The sequence below is a fragment of the Macaca thibetana genome, chromosome 9 (assembly GCF_024542745.1).
Source record: "Macaca thibetana thibetana isolate TM-01 chromosome 9, ASM2454274v1, whole genome shotgun sequence".
Taxonomy (NCBI): domain Eukaryota; kingdom Metazoa; phylum Chordata; class Mammalia; order Primates; family Cercopithecidae; genus Macaca; species Macaca thibetana.
The window spans coordinates 87507803-87527979 of NC_065586.1; positions in this window are offsets into that span (position 1 = coordinate 87507803).

The window sequence follows — 20177 nt, forward strand, 5'->3', positions numbered from 1 at the left end:
GCCACTGTGCCAGGCCAGGAGAGAGAATCTTAAGTGTAAAAATTTTTTTAAATATGCTGGATTATCATGAACAATATTAGAGATGTAAGATGTAAGAACTACAAAATGAAATAAGCAGAGAATAAAATAACAATCTGAGTGTAGGGGAGGTACCATCCTTTTGTGTCAATAGTTACATTAAGTTACTGCAGTTTCTCTGTATTCATCGAAAGATTAGGGTGAATAAACATAAAAGTTAGAAATCATCTATGCAGAAATTATTAAAACACCTACTGAAGGGCATTTTAAAAGGCTTTAATGTGAATGTATGGAAGATGGGAAAAGGATGACTTGTTCAGGGGGAGGATTAGAAACTAGCCAAAATGTATGAAAATTCATAGGAAACTTCAACATCAGAAAAATCAAAAAAAAAAGAAAAAGTATTTTTGAAAAAGAAAAATGAAGAGATACTAGCCCCACCAGTTTAAATTTGTTATAAAGTTAAAAAAATAAACTGGAATTGGTGTGTGAGTAAAGAATCAGATCGGTGAGATGGAAGAGTTCATAAAATAGACTACTTACATATCAGAATTTCATAGATATGATACAGTGGATATTTCTCATAAGAGGCACTGAAGAACGGCTTATTCAATAAAAGGGCAGCTGGCTAGACATATAGGGTGGGGTGGGAGGACTGGAAGGATGTATGGAAGAAATTATTTTATTCACACCTCCGTGGAGGAGGACTACAGTACAACATGTATGAATAAAGCACCTCAAGAGGGAATTCTGCAAAGGGATGGCTGGCCTGGTTCAGCTGCCCTGCACACTGTAATTTGGGTGACTTAGAGAGTTTTTTTTTTTAGACGGAGTCTCGCTCTGTCCCCCAGGCTGGAGTGCAGTGACGCGATCTCGGCCCGCCACCACGCCCGGCTAATTTTTTTGTATTTTTAGTAGAGACAGGGTTTCACCATGTTAGCTAGGATGGTCTGGATCTCCTGATCTCATGATCGCCCACCTCGGCCTCCCAAAGTGCTGGGATTACAGGCGTGAGCCACCATGACCAGCCGAGAGTTTTCTTTTTAACTTAGGACTTATGGGATAGAGAAAAAGTACTGGGGCAATTACTCAGTGAGAAAAAACTCACTGAGACAATGTATTAAATATACTCTTTTTTTTTTTTTTTTTTTTGAGACAGAGTCTCATTCTGTCACCCAGGCTGGAGTGCAGTGATGTGATCTCGGCTCACTAGAACCTCCGCCTCCTGGGTTCAAGCGATTCTCGTGCCTCAGCTTCCAGAGTAGCTAGGATTACAGGTGTGTGCAACCACACCCAGCTAATTTTTGTATTTTTAGAGGAGATGGGGTTTCACCACATTAGCCAGGCTGGTCTCAAACTCCTGACCTCAAGTGATCTGCCTGCCTTGTCCTCCCAAAGTGCTGGGATTACAGGTGTGAGCCACCACGCCAAGCCTAATGTACACTCTTAAGTACACATTCTTTCCTATCTCAAGTTCCTCCTTTCTAAGAAGCAGGAGAAAACTGTTCACGGGTACAGCTGATGGGATGTGTCAGCACTGGGTGGGCCTGAATGCCTTGTGTGTGTTCTCATTGCTCTGTCTGGGCAAGGATCAAGGATGTGCACCTTTAGTGTTTTTTCTTTCTTTTTTTTTTTTTTTTTAACTAAATCTTTATATCCTGACTTTGCAATCTGTATTCTTGCTTGAAAACCCAATAGCCTATGAGATGCAGAGGCTCTCTGCCTACCCAGGCCACTATTTACTCACCAGATTCATATTGTCTAGTCTATTTTTTAGCTCTGTAATCTGGTTTCTGGACTCAACTGTGAACTTTAGCTGTTGGGGGGATTTTGAAGACCCTTTGGCAGAGGAGTCCAAACAGAAAACAAGTCCCCCATTTGTAAGATACCGTAACACTTTCTTTCTCATATGTCAAAATTAAACCTCTCCTCCTCTATGAGTCCACTCACCTCACACACACACACACAAACACATCACATCACCTTTTTCCTAACTCTGGACGTAACCGTTAATAACTACTCATTCCACAAGATGTTCAGAACTCTTTGCTCCTTTCTTTTAAACCAGAATGCTATATTTTCTCCCTTAACCATGAGGAGAAAAAGCAGATCTGGTCAAAGTCAGAGCTTTGTGTCTATCAGAGAACTGTTTCTGTTCAGCTGCTAAGTGGCTGGTAAGTGGTTCAAAGTTCCAACTGGGGAAAGTTGGAGAGGATGAACAATTTTCCAGATCCTACTGAGTCAACTATTTTTACTAGGGCTTAATATTTTGTCTGAAGAGTAGTAAATTCTCTAGAATGTTAGCCACAGTTTTAAAAACACATTTTTTAAGGTTGGGGTACATGTGCAGGTTTGTTATGTAGGTAAACTCGTGTCACAGGGAGTTGTTATACAGATTATCTCATCACCCAGGTATTAAGCCTAGTACCCGTAAGTTATTTTTCCTGATCCTCTCCCTCCTCCCACCCTCCACCCTCCGATAGGCCCCAGTGTCTGTGGTTCCCCTCTATGTGTCCATGAAAAACACATTTTAAAGCCAACTTTCTGCAAGTCTTATTGCTGTCTATTAGCAAGGTATTAACTTTTTAAATGAACAACTATTAAACTCCTAAGTCACTTAGTAAAACTGGCAATTATGTGAGAACCACTGATAAGAAGACAAAAAACTTCGAAATGCTGTTACTTCCTCTGTCAAAAAAAAAAAAAAAAAAAACTTCCAATAATCAAAAGTGATGATGTTGAGCAAAAAATCGTTAGGTTTTGCTTTCCTATATACATTGTTGAGTTTTCTTTGTTACAGGAATTTGGAGCTCAGACAACTGGTGATTACAATAAATTTTTCTTTCTGAAGAAAGATAGAAGAAAGGAAATTAATGTTAAGAACAAACTATGAATCTAGCACTGCTTGGTCCTTTTAAATATTTTATGATATAATCACTGCTACAATATGATTATAAACTAATATTTTTTAAAGTTAAATGCTATTAAATTAAAAAGAAGAAGGTCCGGGTGCGGGGACTCACGCCTGTAATCCCAGCACTTTGGGAGGCTGTGGCGTGTGGATCACCTGAGGTCAGGAGTTCGAGACTAGGCTGGCCAACATGGTGAAACCCCATCTCTACTAAAAATAAAAAAATTAGCCGGGCGTGGTGGCAGGTGCCTGTAATCCCAGCTACTCAGGAGGCTGAGACAGGAGAATCGCTTGAACCCAGGAGGTGGAGGTTGCAGTGAGCCATGATCATGCCATCCCACTCCAGCCTGGGGTACAAGAGTGGGACTTCATCTCAAAAAAAAAAAAAAAAAAAGAAGAAGAAGAAGAACAAGAAGAACAGAGGACTATTGTTAAAATAGGGCAAAAGATGAAAAGATGATTAGGTATCATCACTTTCTTTTATCTTGCATCTACCCTGTCCCACCCACAAATTCAAAGTTTTAATGCTATGTGCAAAATTTAGTCTTCTTTATAGTAGATACTGGAAGAAGTTATTATTCTGCTACAAACAGAAATACAAGATCCAATTGGTCAAAATCGCAGTGGCAGTATGTGAGCAATAACATTTTACACGTGATTAGTTCTTTCAACTTTACAAATGCCTTCATAGCCTTTATTTAATCTTCATTAAAACTCTGTGAAGCCACTGTTCTGATTTCATCTTACAAAAGGGGAAACTGAGACCTGATAAGGCTGAATGACTATAGTAGGTTCACAACTATTAAGTAATTGGGTCAGGCTTCCAAGCCAGGACCTAACTTCATGTGTATACCTTATCTGAGTAGTTAGCTGCTTCATTCACAGATATTAAAGTAGGATCTAAGCATGAACATCTTGTTGGACACTTCTGTCTTCCTCACCTCCATATTTAATTAATCACCGAGTCCTACCTGCTTTGACCTTCTTACTACTTCCCAAAATTGATGTCCTCTTCTCCACTCCCTTGCCACTCACCATCCCTCACTTGAATTGTAATAGCCTTCGAACCAGCTTTTCCCAGTGTATCTTTTGTCACTCAGGTGCATCTTTCTCACAACCAACAAAGTGTCTAAAATGTAGTTCTGACCACAGAATCTTACTATGGCTGCCCATAATCTAAATCTACTAAAAATAAACAACTGAAACAAGGTGCTGACATTCATAGTCCTCCAAGATCTCTGCCTGTCTCACCGACTTCATTTTCATTTGTCATTCCCTATCCCCACTTGTACTCACAAAGTGCCCATCCCACCTGGAGTATCCTCTCTCCATTCGCTTTTGCTTGACTAATATCCAGTCCTTCTTTGAGGCTCAGCTCAGATGTCACCTGACCAGGATGCCTTTCATGCCCTCCCTCCACCAACTCAGGGGCTTTCCTCTGTCTTTTCCACAAGACCTTGTGACTATTTTTTATCATTTCATTTACCATCTACTTTTATAAATATTCGGTTTGTGTTTATCTCCTCCATTAGACTGTAAGCTCCCTGAGGGCAAGGGCAATGTCTTATTCATCTGTGTTTCTCCAACACTGGACACAATACCCAGCACAAACAACACATGCCTGTTGGGTAAATTGTATACATTAATTATGAAAAATACTTGCTGCTTTCAGAATCTTGCACAGAAATTGAGAAGATGATGTTGAAATGATGTGAAATGATGTGATGTTAAATTAATGTGGTGAATCAGCAGGTGACAAGAACATGAACTGTCAAAAGATGCTTTCAGAAACAGTCTAAAGAGGAGTATTGACAAAAACTCTAAATAAGGAGAGTGTATTATTAAGGTGGCAGTCGGGGGACATGTTATTTCAAAAGTACCGCAGAGCAGTGCCAACCAAACCACCCAATGCCCCAGACTCAGGAACCTCAGCAAAAGCACAATTTGTCCTAGGACATGACAGATTTGTTTTCGGATCATAAGTCAAACACCAGGACCAGGGCTGATGGAGACTTGGGTTCTTTTAAATGATGACTCATTAGGAATTCTTTTAATATATAAACCTATTTGTCATCCTTTGAGTCTTCTTTGCTATTTCTGGCTATTTTCCATCTTCCCCTTTTCCTTGTGGGCCTTCAAATACCTCTTCCTCCTCTGTTTTCCAATGTCTCCTTGCTTTCTGCCTCTTATGTTATTGCTTGCCACTGACATTAAAATTTCCTGGGAAATTCCACTGGCTAATGTACACCTCTAATTGTGGAAAGTACAGGGGTCACCTAAGTCCCTCTCCTAATGTGCTATGTTCTCCTGTTTGTTTCTACTGTTCCATCTCCCTGGAAGTCCTTCACCTGGCCAAACTGTATCCATCCTTCAAGGTCTGGCTCAAATGTCCAACATTAAACTTCCCCCAACCCTAAGACAGAGACAGAATGCCCTGCTCTTCTATCTGTACTCCAGAGATGAATTTGCTTAGACAGCTAGAATAGCTTTTGTAGCACTCCGTATTTTTACTTGTTTATACAACTATCTCCCCTATTAGATTATGGCCCACTGAGGACAGGCACCAAATATCATCCATCTCTGTATCCCTTACCCTTATCAGTGCCTAGAAAACCGTAGACACTCAAAATATTTCTTGATTCCCAGGCAAATTGGCTGAACAAGAATAGCTCCATCCTGCAGCTCCCAGTGAGACCAATGCAGGAAGTGGATGATTTCTGCATTTCCAACTGAGGTACCTGGCTCATCTCATTGGGACTGGTTAGACAGTGTGTGCAGCCCACGAGGGGCGGGCAGAAGCAGGGTAGGGTGTCGCCTCACCTGGGAAGTGCAAGGGGTCGGGGAACTCCCTCCCCTAGCCAAGGGAAGCCTTGAGGGACTGTGCCATGAGGGACGAAGCTATCCAACCCAGATACTACACTTTTCCCACTGTCTTCACAACGCACAGACCAGGAGATTCCCTCGGGTGCCTACACCACCAGGACCCTGAGTTTCAAGTACAAAGCTGGGTGACCATTGGGCAGACACTGACTTAGCTGCAGGAGTTTTTTTCATACCCCAGTGGCACCTGGAATGCCAGTGAGACAGAATCGTTCACTCCCCTGGAAAGGGGGCTGAAGCCAGGGAGCCAAGTGGTCTAGCTCAGCGGATCCCACCCCCATGGAGTCCAGCAAGCTAAGATTCACTGGCTTGAAATTCTCGCTGCTAGCCGAGCAGTCTGAAGTCAACCTGGGATGCTTGAGCTTGGGGGGTGCGGGGGGGCGTCTGCCATTACTGAGGCTTGAGTAGGAGGTTTTCCCCTCACAGTGTAAACAAAGCTACTGGGAAGTTCAAACTAGGCGGAGCCCACCGCAGTGCTGCAAAGTCACTCTAGCCAGACTGCCTCTCTAGAGTCCTCCTCTCTGGGCAGGGCACCTCTGAAAGAAAGGCAGCAGTCCCAGTCAGGGCTTATAGATAAAACTCCCATCTCCCTGGGACAGAGCACCTGCGGGCGGCTGTGGGTGCAGCTTCAGCAGACTTAAATGTTCCTCCATGCTAGCTCTGAAGAGAGCAGCAAATCTCCAGGCACAGTGCTCGAGTTCTGCTAAGGGACAGACCACCTCCTCAAGTGGGTCCCTGACTCCCGTACCTCCTGACTGGGAGACACCTCCCAGCAGGGGTCAACAGACACCTCATACAGAAGAGCTCTGGCTGGCATCTGATAGGTGCCCCTCTGGGACGAAGCTTCCAGAAGAAGGAATAGGCAGCAATCTTTGCTGTTCTGCAGCCTCCACTGGTGATACCCAGGCAAATAGGGTCTGGAGTGGACTTCCAGCAAACTCCAGCAGACCTGCAGCAAAAGGGCTTGACAGTTAGAAGGAAAACTAACAAGGAATAGCATTAACATTAACAAAAAGAACGTCCACACAAAATCCCCATCTGATGGTCACCAACATCAAAGACCAAAGGTAGATAAATCCACAAAGGTAAGGAAAAACCAGTGCGAAAAGGCTGAAAATTCCAAAAATCAGAACATCTCTTCTCCTCCAATAGATCACAACTCCTCACCAGCAAGGGAACAAAACTGGATGGAGAATGAATTTGATGAATTGACAGCAGTAGACTTCAGAAGGTGGGTAATAACAAACTCCTCCAAACTAAAGGAGCATTTCTAACCCAATGCCAGGAAACTAAGAACCTTGACAAAAGGTTACAGGAACTGCAAACTAGAATAACCAGTTTAGAGAAAACATAAGGAATTTACAGATTCAATGCTATTCTCATCAAGCTACCACTGACTTGGTAGAAGTAGAAAAAACTACTTTAAATTTCATATGGAACCAAAAAAAGAGCCTGTATAGCCAAGACAATCCTAAGCAAAAAGAACAAACCTGAAGGCATCATATTACCTGACTTCAAACTATACTACAAGGCTACAGTAACCAAAACAGCTTGGCACTGGTACCAAAACAGATATATAGACCAATGGAACAGAACAGAGGCCTCAGAAATAACACCACACATCTACAACCACCTGATCCTTAACAAACCTGACAAAAGCAAGCAATGGGGAAAGGATTCCCTATTTAATAAATGGTGTCAGGAAAACTGACTAGCCATATGCAAAAAACTGAAACTGGACCCCTTCCTCACACCTTATACAAAAATTAACTCAAGACGGATTAAATATTTAAATGTAAGACCTAAAACCATAAAAACTGTAGAAGAAAATCTAGGCAATATCGTTCAGCACATAGGCATGGGCAAAGACTTCATGACTGAAACACCAAAAGCAATGGCAACAAAAGCCAAAATTGATAAACGGGATCTAATTAAACTAGAGAGCTTCTGCACAGCAAAAGAAACTACCATCAGAGTGAACAGGTAACCTACAGAATGGGAGAAAAATTTTGCAATCTATCCACCTTTCAAAGGGCTAATATCCAGAATCTACAGGGAACTTAAACAAATGTACAAGAAAAAAACAAACAACCCCATCAAAGAGCAGGTGAAAGATATGAATAGACACTTAGAAGACATTTATGCAGCCGACAAACCTATGAAAAAAAGCTCATTATCACTGGTCATTAGAGAAATGCAAATCAAAACCACAATGAGATCCCATCTCATGCCAGTTAGAATGGTGATCATTAAAAAGTCAGGAAACAACAGATGCTGGAGAGAATGTGGAGAAATAGGAAAGTTTTTACAGCTTTGGTGGCAGTGTAAATTAGCTCAAACATTGTGGAAAACAGTGTGGCAATTCATCAAGGATCTAGAACTAGAAATACCATTTGACCCAGCAATCCCATTACCGGGTATATACACAAAGTATTATAAATCATTCTACTCTAAAGACACATGAACACATATGTTTATTGCAGCACTATTCACAATAGCAAAGACTTGGAACCAATCCAAATGCCCATTAATGATAGACTGGATAAAGAAAATGTGGCACACATATACCATGGAATACTATGCAGCCATAAAAAAGAATGAGTTCATGTCCTTTGCAGGGACATGGATGAAGCTGGAAACCATCATTCTCAGCAAACTAACACAGGAACAGAAAAACCAAACACCGCATGTTCTCACTCATAAGTGGGAGTTGAACAGTGAGAACATATGGGCACGGGCAGGGGAGCATCATGCACTGGGGCCTGCCAGGGGGTGGGAGGCAAGGGGAGGGATAGCATTAGGAGAAATAGCCAATGTAGGTGACGGGTTAATGGGTGCAGCAAACCACCATGGCACATATATTCCTATGTAACAAACCTGCATGTTCTGCATATGTATCCCAGAACTTAAATACACTTTTAAAAAAATTCTTGAACTATCTTGCTGTATTTGCTCACTAAGGTTTCAAGTTCACTCCTAAAGTTAGCAAGATTGACTCTAATCAAAGTTTAGTAGCATATAAGGAGAAATTTAAAGATTGGAAAATATGAGTATTAGGTATTCAATTATTTAACAAATATGTATTGGTGTTCTACTATGAAGCCCACTGTTCTCAAGGCTGAGGATACTGTGAGAAAAAAAGACCACTGGGTCTTACATTCTCAGAGTAACAGAGAAACTATGATTAATCCAATAATTATACAATTAACTATGATGCAATTTTCATAAGCATATCAAAAGATAACTAGAGGATGCCATAAGAACATCTAAACTGATGATCTAAACTGAGGGACGTTAAGGAAGGCTTTCTCAGTGAGTGAGTGATACGCAGACTAAAAGTAGAAGTATGGGGAGACAAAAAGAAGCCACATATTTGAAGTACATGGCACCTTAGAGAAACTATACAAGGGCCTACTAGAGACTTCTTATTGCCCCTCCAGATGCATTTGCCACACACTTACAACCTGTTTTGTGGCCTGTATGAACTATATCGATGGGCTTCCCTGCCCTCTAGCATCTGGTTAGATTCTGTCAACAAGAGACCCTGGCAAGAGAGCAGAGAGTAGGAGGAGAATGAAATCAAAGTATTTATTTTCCCAGCTTCCGCCCTGACAGGTGGCTATGATTGGCTTCACTCCTCTACCTATGGCCATGGCTTCTGTTAGGTGATCCTCTCCGTGGAGCTGCTCCACGGGCTCTGCAATGGCTACCTCCACTTTTCCTACAGACTAAGAGGTGGTAACAGCTCCCTGAGTTCTTGCCCACTGGGGACTACACCACCTCTTGTTAGTTTTCTCAGATCCTGTCCACACTGTTGTAATTACCCATTTTGACTATGCTATCTTCCTGCTAGAATGCTGACTGATACAAGGGCAAATAAGAAGCTAGATCATTCAGAAGGTTTTAAACTATCTTAAGGGCTTTAGATTTTGCCCTGAGTGCCATAGGAAACCATTGAAGGGGTTAAGCAGATGAGATAGGTGATCAAGTTTGCGTTTTTTAAATGTGCACTCTTTGGCTCATGTCTACACTAAAAGCCCAGACGTCACCATTGCACAATATATCTGTGTAACGCAATTGCCCTTGTATCCCCTAAATCTATAAAAATTTTAAAATGAAAAAAAAAAATCACTCTAACAGCTTCTGTGTAGAAAACAGATGGAAGAGATGCAAGAGGAGAAAGAGGGAGGAGTCTGGTTATGAGGCAATTAGAGTCATAAAGTTGGCAAATGATGAGCCACAATGGGAAAACCTGAGGCTGGCTACAGAGGTGGGACACAGAACTAGGAAGGACAAGAGAGCAACAGAAGCCCAGCGAGATCTTGAACATCATGCACGTAAGACCACCTGGTTCTCTCCACTCTCTTCATTGTCTTATGGAGTTTATATTGCCCAGCTGCAGTGACCTCCTCACCAATAGCAGTGACCGCCTCACCAATCACAGTGCACCTTGTGCCTGGGGTACACTATCTATCTGGAATGTTCTTCCTCTCACCCAAATCCTACCCATCCTCCAAGACTAGCTCAAAAGATAATAAGTAACCATAGCTAACAATTTTTGACAACTTACTATTTTCCAGATATTATGTTAGCATTAGCTCATATAATCAGCCTACCTATGAAGGAGGTACTGTCACTCACTCCATTTTACAGATGAGGAATTGGGCTCAGAGCTGTTAAGTGCTCATAATCACATCACACTGGGCTTGACCCCAGGCCTGGATACCTTCAAAACCCTGTGTTTGATCCTGACCTAACACTGCCCCTGAAATAGCAATAGTTAACTTTATTGATGACTTACTAAATGACAGGCATTGTACTAAGCACTCCCTCAAACTGTTTTATTTGATGCTGGTAACAACCCAATGAGATAAGAATCAATTTAAATATCATCTTCAGAGTATGAAACTAAAGCAGAGAAAGTTAGAAACTTGCTCAAATGCCACCTCCTCAACAAAGTTTTGCCAGATTCCTCGTACTCTTGAACACGATTCCTCCCTCCTCTGAAGTCTGAGGCACTGCAATGCATCTCCAATAGCATCACCACTCTCTGCTTCATATCCTTGCTGCTTGGCCTGTATCATATTTTTGTTGAAGGGCAATCTAGGTCTGACTCACTACCCCAAAGCACCTGTCCGTAGTTTCCCAAAGGCCATTCCCTACAATTACTTGCTTCAAGTAAGCATTTGCAGTATATTACTGAATGAACACTGGAATGCCTGCAATGTGCCATCGAGGGACTCAACTAGCGATGAGTCACAGAGTGGCCCTCAGCATTTGCTTAGACCACACCACTGGGCCCTCCAGCCAGGGCAGAACCAGTTATCTCACAGCCACTAGACTTCTGGATCACATTCAACATTAACCAGGGGACTATGTACACTGCCTGAAGAGCAGAAAAAAGAAATTCAATTTCTATATATTATAAGTAGCTCATTAGGTAGTAAAATAACCAAAGTGGTGGAGAGTTGTAGGTTTTGGAAGCCATCACACCCAGTCCTGCTCTTCACTGCTCCATAAACTTGATCCCATTAGTGACTTAACTTACTTGAATTGCAGACTCCTTATCTATAAAATAAAAAACAATAAGAACCACCTGCTTGGGATTGTTAGGAGGAATAAGTGAGACAATACATGAAAGGCATCTATAACTAAGGTGCCTGGCAGTAAATGGTAGTTATAATTAAGTATGAAAGTAGTGTATTCTGCATACTGCATTTAAGGGGGATCATTGGCAAACAGGAAATCTGAAAGAGGACAAGAGGATCGTTGCATGTGCTGTCAAAGGAACTGGAGGAGTTTGGCCTATGATGTCTAGGAGAATGTACAAGATGTGTCTTCATAGATCTGTAGAATTCACATGTGGAAGAGAAATGTGTGTGTGGCTCCTAAGCTGAACTAGAACGGATGGGTGAAGTGGTAAAGCCCAAATTTTGATTCACTGTAAGGGAAGCCTTTCAAATGACTAGGCTGTCCAGTTGGACTGGAAAACTAGCAGGAGTTTGCTCATTGGACTTGCTCAGGCAAAGCCTAGAAGATATGTCAGAGATACTAAAGGCAGAAACGCTTTATGTGGGAGGTCAGCCTCAATGGCAAGGAAGTTTCACACTAATGCCAAGATTCTGTTATTCTGTTGTCCAAAAACGCAACTGCACATGGGAAAGTTGAATAATGAAAGATCCAAAGGTTTCATGCACTCAATTATTAATTCTGGAGTGGCACAAATTAATCTATCAGCTGCAATGATTTATTTCCACCCACATCCAGGTAGACTCCTATTCCTGAATATCTACAAAGATGATTCAGAGCTGTCATCTTGGCATCTCTCCAGACAATAGACTCATAATTTCCTAAAGTTGGACAGAACCTGTGAGTTTTTTTAAACCAACTTCTGATCAAATGTCTTTGAATAGAAGAATAATCTCACACTCCTTGCTTGGTTAGCAGCGCACAAAGAAAAACAATCCTACACGGTGGAGATAAACACATAAGGTGATTACTGTGAACGTCGGAACTTTAGGCACCAGGACTGCTGTCTAGCGAGGGCTGTTCTCTGCTTCCAGGATGGCACCTTGTTACTGCGTCCTTCAGAGGAGTGGAACCTTGTGGCCTCACATAATGGAAGGCAGAAGGCAATTCAATCAAACCCTGCATAAAGCCTCTTTCATGAGGGCCTTAATTTCATTGATGAAGAAGGAGACCTCATGGCCTCTTAAAGGCCCCACCTCTTAATCCTCACTTTGGCCATTACATTTCAACACCCAAGTTTTGGAGGGGACACATTCAAAGCATAGCACTCCCCATGCTTCTAGCAAAAGGAGAGGGAATCACCAAGGCAGCTGAGAAGCAAAAATAGGTGCTCTTACTTGTACCCATAGACACAAAAGCAGGGACCCTATTTTTACCTGTATTACATTAGGTAAGCAGTTTGCTATGTTTTCGTAGATACCATGTCTTTCATCTAAAGTCTACTTTGACTGATATTGATATATCAGACAAGCTTTTTTAAGATTTATTTTTTCATGGTGTATCTTTTTTCATCTTTTTGCTTTTAACCTGTGTCTTTATATTTAAAGTGGGCTATTTGCAGAGGTATACATTTGAGTATGGCTTGGTTTTCTTTTAAATCACGTCTGACAAAAATCTTCCTTTTAATTGGAGTGTTTAGATCATTTTTATTAATATAATTACTAGTGTGGTAGGAAGTAAATCTGCCATGTGCTATTTTTTTAAATTTGTTGAATCTGTTATTTTTTACTTTTTTTTTTTTTTTTTTTTTTTTTTTTTTTTTTGGAGATAGAGTTTCACTCTGTCACCTAGGCTAGAGTTTCGTGATCATAGCTCACTGCAACCTTGAACTCCTGGGCTCCAGTGATCCTCCTGCCTGAGCCTCCTAAATTGCTGGGATGACAGACATGAGCCACTGCGCCTAGCATATTTATTCCTTTTCGCATCTTTCCTTGCCTTCCTTAAAGTCAATTGAGTATTTTTAAATAATTTTATCTCAACTAAATGCTTATTTCCCACGCTTTTTGGTGGTTTTTTTTTTTTAATTGCTCTAGAGTTTACATTGTGCTTCTTTCCCTTTTAGCAGTACACTTTCAAATAGTATTATGCCAATTTATAGTATAAAAAATATAAAGTTTTAACAGTATATGCATATTTCACTCTCCCATCCTTTATGCTATTGTTGCACTTTTTACTTCTAGAAATATTATAAAGCCTATAATGCATTGTTATCTTTTCTTCTGCAGTGTTAAACTTGCTATTAATCTCATCTAGTAATTTTTAAATGTCAAATATCTAGAAATTCCATTTGGCTCTTTTTTGTGTCTTCCATTTTTCTCCTTGCTGCATTCATGTTTGTCTTTAAATACTTGAACATAGTTATATTAGTTGTTTTAGCATTCTTGGCTCCTACTTGCATCATCCCTATCATTTCTGAGTCTGTTTCTATTGACTGATTTTTTTTCTGGTTATGAGTCTTATTTTCCTTCTTGGCATGTCTAACAATATTTTATTGGATGTTGGACATTAAAATTTTAAGTTGTTGAGTTACTAAATTATATTGTCTTCCCTTAAAGAGTGTTTGGCGTTGTTCTGGTAAGTAGAAAATTTACTTGAGGTTGGCCGGGCATGGTGGCTCACGCTTGTAATCCCAGTTCTTTGGGAGGCCAAGGCGGGCGGATCATGAGGTCAGGAGATCGAGACTATCCTGGCTAACACAGTGAAACGCCATCTCTACTAAAAATACAAAACATTAGCCAGGCGTGGTGGCGGGTGCCTGTAGTCCCAGCTACTCGGGAGGCTGAGGCAGGAGAATGGTGTGAACCCGGGGGATGGAGCTTGCAGTGAGCCGAGATGGCGCCACTGCCCTCCAGCCTGGGAGACAAAGCAAGACTCCGTCTCAAAAAAAAAAGAAAAGAAAGCAAAATTTACTTGAGGTTCAACGCAATTGTTTTCCAGATTTGTTAGAGCATGTCTATAGTAGCCTTCACGCTATGGATGATTTAGCCCATTAATAAGCTATGGTGGCCAGGCACAATGACTCATGCCTGTAATTCCAGCACTTTAGGAGCATGAGGCAGCACAATAGTGTTTTTATAAAATTAGGAAAAACTAAAGTTGAAGACTTCTATTTTTCACTCCATATTCTATTGCTAGGATTCATCCGTATCTTCATATGTAGCTGTGAGTTATTCTTTTGACTGCCATGTAATAGTACATTGTATGGAAACCACAAGCTATTTACCCGTTCTCCTGTTGATGGGCATTTGGGTTGTTTCCAGCTTTTTGTTGTGATTATTTTTGTATATGTTTCCTGGTATATTTTTGTAAGAGCTTCTTTTGTGTATTTAGTATTTTAATTAACATTTTAATTAGAAATGGCTGCTGATTGTACCAAGCCCTTTTCTGACATTTATTGATTACATCATTTTTCCCCTTAATTTGTTGCTGTAGGGAATTATATTGTTGGATTTCCTAATGACAAACCTTTCTGGCACTTCTAAAATATACTCAGTTGGAGTCTATTATTCTTTCAACACCACTACTAGACCTACTAAATTTTCTGAGTCCAGTTTATTGAGGTATAATTTATAGATAGTAAAAATGATACTGCTAAAGTATATAGTTTGATGAATTTTGACAAGTATATTCAGTCATATAACCACCACCACAATAAAGATATAAACATTTCCATCACACCAAAATGTTTCCTCCTACCCTTTCACAGTTAATTTTCTGTCCCATCTCAAATCCCTGGAAATTATTGGTCTGAGTTCTGTCCTTATAGGTTCACTTTTTCCAGAATGTCATACTCTAAATAAAGTCATGCAATATGTAGGCTTTTACAAATGGCTTTTATCACTCTACATAATGCTTTTGCAATTCATCCATGTTGTTGCATATATCAATAGTTTTTTTCCTTTTTTACTGTTGAATAGTATTGTATTGTATGAGTGTACCACCATTTGTTTATTCACTAGCGGGTAAACTTTTGGACTTTTTGATTTCAGTTTTTGAAAACAATTAGAAATCAATCTGCTATACAAATTTAGGTATAAGTCTTTGTGTGGACAAATGCTTTCACTTCCTTAGGTAAATACCTAAGTGTTAGATTGCTGGGTGATCTGATAAGTTCAGCACTATAGAAACTGACAGACTTTTCCAAAGTATATATACTATTTTGCATTCTCACAAGGAAGGTATGAGAGTTTCAGTTGCTCCAACTCATCGCCAGCATTTTATGTTGTCAATGGGTTGTTTGACTCATTATTGAGCTGCAAAAGTTGTTTATATATTCAGGATATAGGTCCTTTGTTAAATAGATTTTTTACCAATATTTTCTCTTAGTCTATGCTTTCCTTTTTTTGTTTACTTAAGGTCTTTCAAATGCTTAACCCAAGATTACAAAGATTTTCTCCTATATTTTCTCCTAGAAGTTTTATAGCTTTAGCTCTTACATTTCTGTCTATAATCTATTTCAATTTAGTATCTTCATAGATATGAAGTAAGGGTCAAGATGTTATTGTTGTTCTTGTTACTCTTTTGTCCTTGTTTTTACATATGGAGTTTCAATTATTCCAGCACCATTTTTTTAAAGATGACCCTTTCTCCATTGAATTTCCTTTGCATATTTGTCAATATTCAATTGTACATAAGTATGTGTGGGTCTATTTCTCGAGTTTCTATTCTATTCTATGTTCTATAAAACTATTCTTTTGCTGTTATAACATGTTCTTTTTTTTTTTTTTTTTTTTTTTTTTTCCTTTAGAGATGGAGTCTTGACTTTTGCTCAGGCTAGAGTGCAGTAGCATGATCTTGGCTCCCTGCAACCTCCACCTCCTGGGTTCAAGCGATTCTCTTGCCTCAGCCTCCCGGGTAGCTGGGACTACAAGCATGCACCACCATGTCCAGCTAATTTTTGTATTTTAGTAGAGACTGAGTTTCACCATGTTGGCCAGGCTGGTCATGAACTCCTAACCTCAGGTGATCCGCCCTCCTTGGCTTCCCAAAGTGGTGGGATTACGGGCATGAGCCACTGCACCTGGCCTCATTATAACACATTCTTGATTACCATGACTTCACAGTAAGTCTGAAATCATGTAGTATGAAAGTCTTCCAACTTAGTTTTTATTTTTCAAGTGGACTTGCTAAAGTTTTGCATAGAATTTTTTCATGTTTAGTCATAAGTTGAACTACAGAAGCATTTTGTGATATATATATACAAGGCTTTAATATTACAGTTATGCTTGCTTCATATTATTAATTGAGGAACTTTCCATATTTTTCAGAGTCTGAAATAATTTGACTCACATAGAAATTAACTCTTCCTTGAAGATTAGATGGAATTCCATTGTAAACAATTTAAGTAGGTTTTTGTTTCCTTAAAAAGAAAATTTTAACCATCTTTCACATTTCTTCTATCATTTTTGGTGTATTTGGGTTTTTTATATATCTTCCTGCACCAATTTTACTTATTTATATTTTCCTAGAAAAATCATCTATTTTGTTTAGACTTTCAGATTTACTGAGATTTATCAATTTACAATTAATTAATGAACTTCAAATGTATAAATATATTTATAAACATAGAAAAATGAGGCACAAAGAAATCAAGTAACATGCCAGAGATCATACAGCTAATAGCTGGTAGGGCCAGGATTTGGATCTGGGCTCCAGAATCCCTGCATTTAACCACTAGACATCAGGAAAAGCTGACAGTGATCTACATGTTTGGAGCATCATTTGATAAAGTCTTTCATGATATCCTTATGAACAAGGTAAAGAAATGTCAGGGAGCTACAAAACTTGTTGAACAACCTTGCCCAAAGAGAGCTCCATCTTTAGCTTTCTTCTTTAAATCCATCAAGAAAGAAAGGACTGGACATTAAGATCCAAGACTTCTATGAGAACATAAAATATGGTTTCCAAATGTGCAAATGATACAAAAGTGCATCTAATAGCTTGATGGTGAAAAGGAACTCAAAAAAGCCTTCACCACTGTAACTTAGTCAATCAAATGAATGTAAACTGAACAGACTTTAGGTCCCACAAGAGCAAAGACAAAATATATCTTTTTCATCAATGTAAACAAAGCTCTCAGCAGAATCATAGCTGCTTAGTAAATATTTTTTAATGTTTATTGAAAGAAAAGTATACACATTACTGAACTTAAACAACTGCACAAGTTTAAAATGCAGATGACATGGTTAAACATTGAGACAAGGGGGAAAAAAGTTTTGGTTTGCCCCAATCTGTGTTAATCAATAATGCAATGATGCAGGATTTGGCAACAGAAAGCTTAAAACTAGATCTGTTTCCAGGACAAGCCACTTAAGCTCACAGTAAAATAAACTTAAAAATTATTCCATTTTCTATTTTATTTTATTTTATTTTATTTTATTTTATTTGAGACATAGTCTCACTCTGTCACCCAACCTGGAATACAGTGGCATGATCTCAGCTTATAGCAATTTCTGCCTCCAGACTCAAGCAATCTTCCCACCACAGCCTCTCAAGTAGCTGGGACCACAGGTGCACTCCACCATGCCTGGATAATTTTTGTATTTTTTGTAGAGATGGGGTTTTGCCATATTAGCCAGACTGGTCTCAAACTCCTAGGCTCAAATGATCCGTCTGCCTCAGCCTCCCAAAGTGCTGGAATTACAGGCATGAGCCACCATGCCTGGCCAATAATTCAAAAGATTGATGTGAGCATAAGATCATTTATGTGAGAAATTTTTGCAAACTACGAATGTCTATTATTATTATTATTGTTATTATTAGATTATAAATTCCAACAGGAAGTTAAAAAGTACCTCAAGCTTAACTGTAATTTCTCAGTTTTGGCAGGGTTTAGGGAAGATTTGAAAAGGATATATATGAAGTGCCTAGCAGGATGTCCAAAATATATTTAACATTTAAAAAATCTTAGTATAAATGGATTATCCTTTCATACATATGAGACTGTATGCATGAGGGGACTCCAAAAAGTTCATGGAATCTGGGTGCAGTGCTGTGTCTGTAATCCCAGCTACTGGAGAAGCAGAGGTGGGTGGATCATTTGAGATCAGCCTGGGCAACATAGTGAGACCCTGTCTCTTAAAAAAGAAAAGAAAATGTTAGTGGAAAATGAAATTAAAAGATAAAAATAGAAAACATAAACTGTATTTCTCAACATAAGCTCCATCAAGGTTAAGATACTCTATAAGCAATGATACCAGTCATATAGTCCATCCTTAAAGAACTGGGAATTTAACGATGTCAATGCAGTGTTTTTAAAATAATTAACTGAAGAAAAGTGGGTGCCCTTTAAAGATCTTTTTAAGATTAGAAAACATAAATAATTCAGAAGGAGTCAAATCAGTACTGTAAGGTGGATGCCTAATGATTTCCCATAGAAACCCTCAAAAAATTGCCCTTGTTTGATGAGACAAATGAGCAGGAGCATTGTCATGGTGGAGAAGGACTCTCCGGTGAAACCTTTCCAGGTGTTTTTCTGCCAAGTCTTTGGCTCTCTCAGAAAATTCTCATAATAAGCAAATGTTATCATTCTTTGGCCCTCCAGCAAGTCAACAAGAAAAATGCCTTGAGTATCCCAAAAATCTTCTGCCATGACCTATGCTCTTGACTGATCCACTTGTGCTTTGACTGGACAACTTCCACCTCTTGGTAGCCATTGTTTTGATTGTGCTTTGTCTTCAGGATCATACTGGTAAAGACATGTTTCATCTCCTGTTACAACTCTTTGAAGAAATGCTTCAGGATCTTGATTCCACTTGTTTAAAATTTCCATTGAAAGATCTGTTCTTGTCTGCAGCTGATCTGGGGACAGTGGTTTCAGCACCATTGAGTGGAAGTTTGCCCAACTTTAATTCTTGAATCGGAAGTGTTTAAGCTGAACCAGTTGAAATGCCTATGATGATGGCTATTGTTTTCTGGTGTTAATCATCAGTCCTCTTCAATTACTGCATGACCAATATTAATTTTTTCCTCACAAACTGATATGGACGGTCTGCCACTGTGGGCTTTACCTGCAACAGTCTCATTCCTTCTTAAAATGAGTTATCCATTTGTAAGCTAATAATTTATTTTTGGCATTGTTCTCATTAATTTTTCATAAAGCATCAGTAATTTCATCATTTTTCCACCCAAGCTTCACTATAAATTTGGTGTTTGTTCTTGCTTCAATTTTTGTAGAATTCATCTTGTTCTGATAGGGAATCATTTCAAATTGATGTCTTATCCTTCTCATTGCCTCAAGCTAGATCCTGTTCAGACATATTATAACTGTTTAGTGTGGTTTTATTTTAGTGCAAAAACATTTTGAAATGCATCCATGGTTTTTTCATAATATGCATTTTCCATGATTTTTGAAGACCCCTCATCTAAGAATATATGTGATCATATGTGTGTGTGTGTGTAATGACATATGTAAGGATATGTGTTAAAATGTAAACAGGTTATCTTGAATTATCCCTGAGTCACTATTCTAGATACTGAAGATACAATGGAGAACTACATGGGCAAAATGCCTTCAATTTTTTATCATTTACTTCTCTTCAACTCCTCTCCCATTTAAAGGACCACTTTTTTAATTAGTAAAATAAAAACCAAACTACAGTATAGAGGTGATAAAAAGATCAGCGGTTGCCAGGGGTTTACAGAAGGAAAGGGAGAGGGATGTAGAGTTGGAGCACAGGAGATTTTTAGGGCAGTGAATTACATTGTCACTTGGTAAAACCCACAAAACTGTACATCACACAGAGCAAATCCTAATGTAAATTATGGATTTTAGTTAATAATAACATATCGCTATTGATTTTCATTTGTAAAAAATGTACCACACCAATGCAAGATGTTG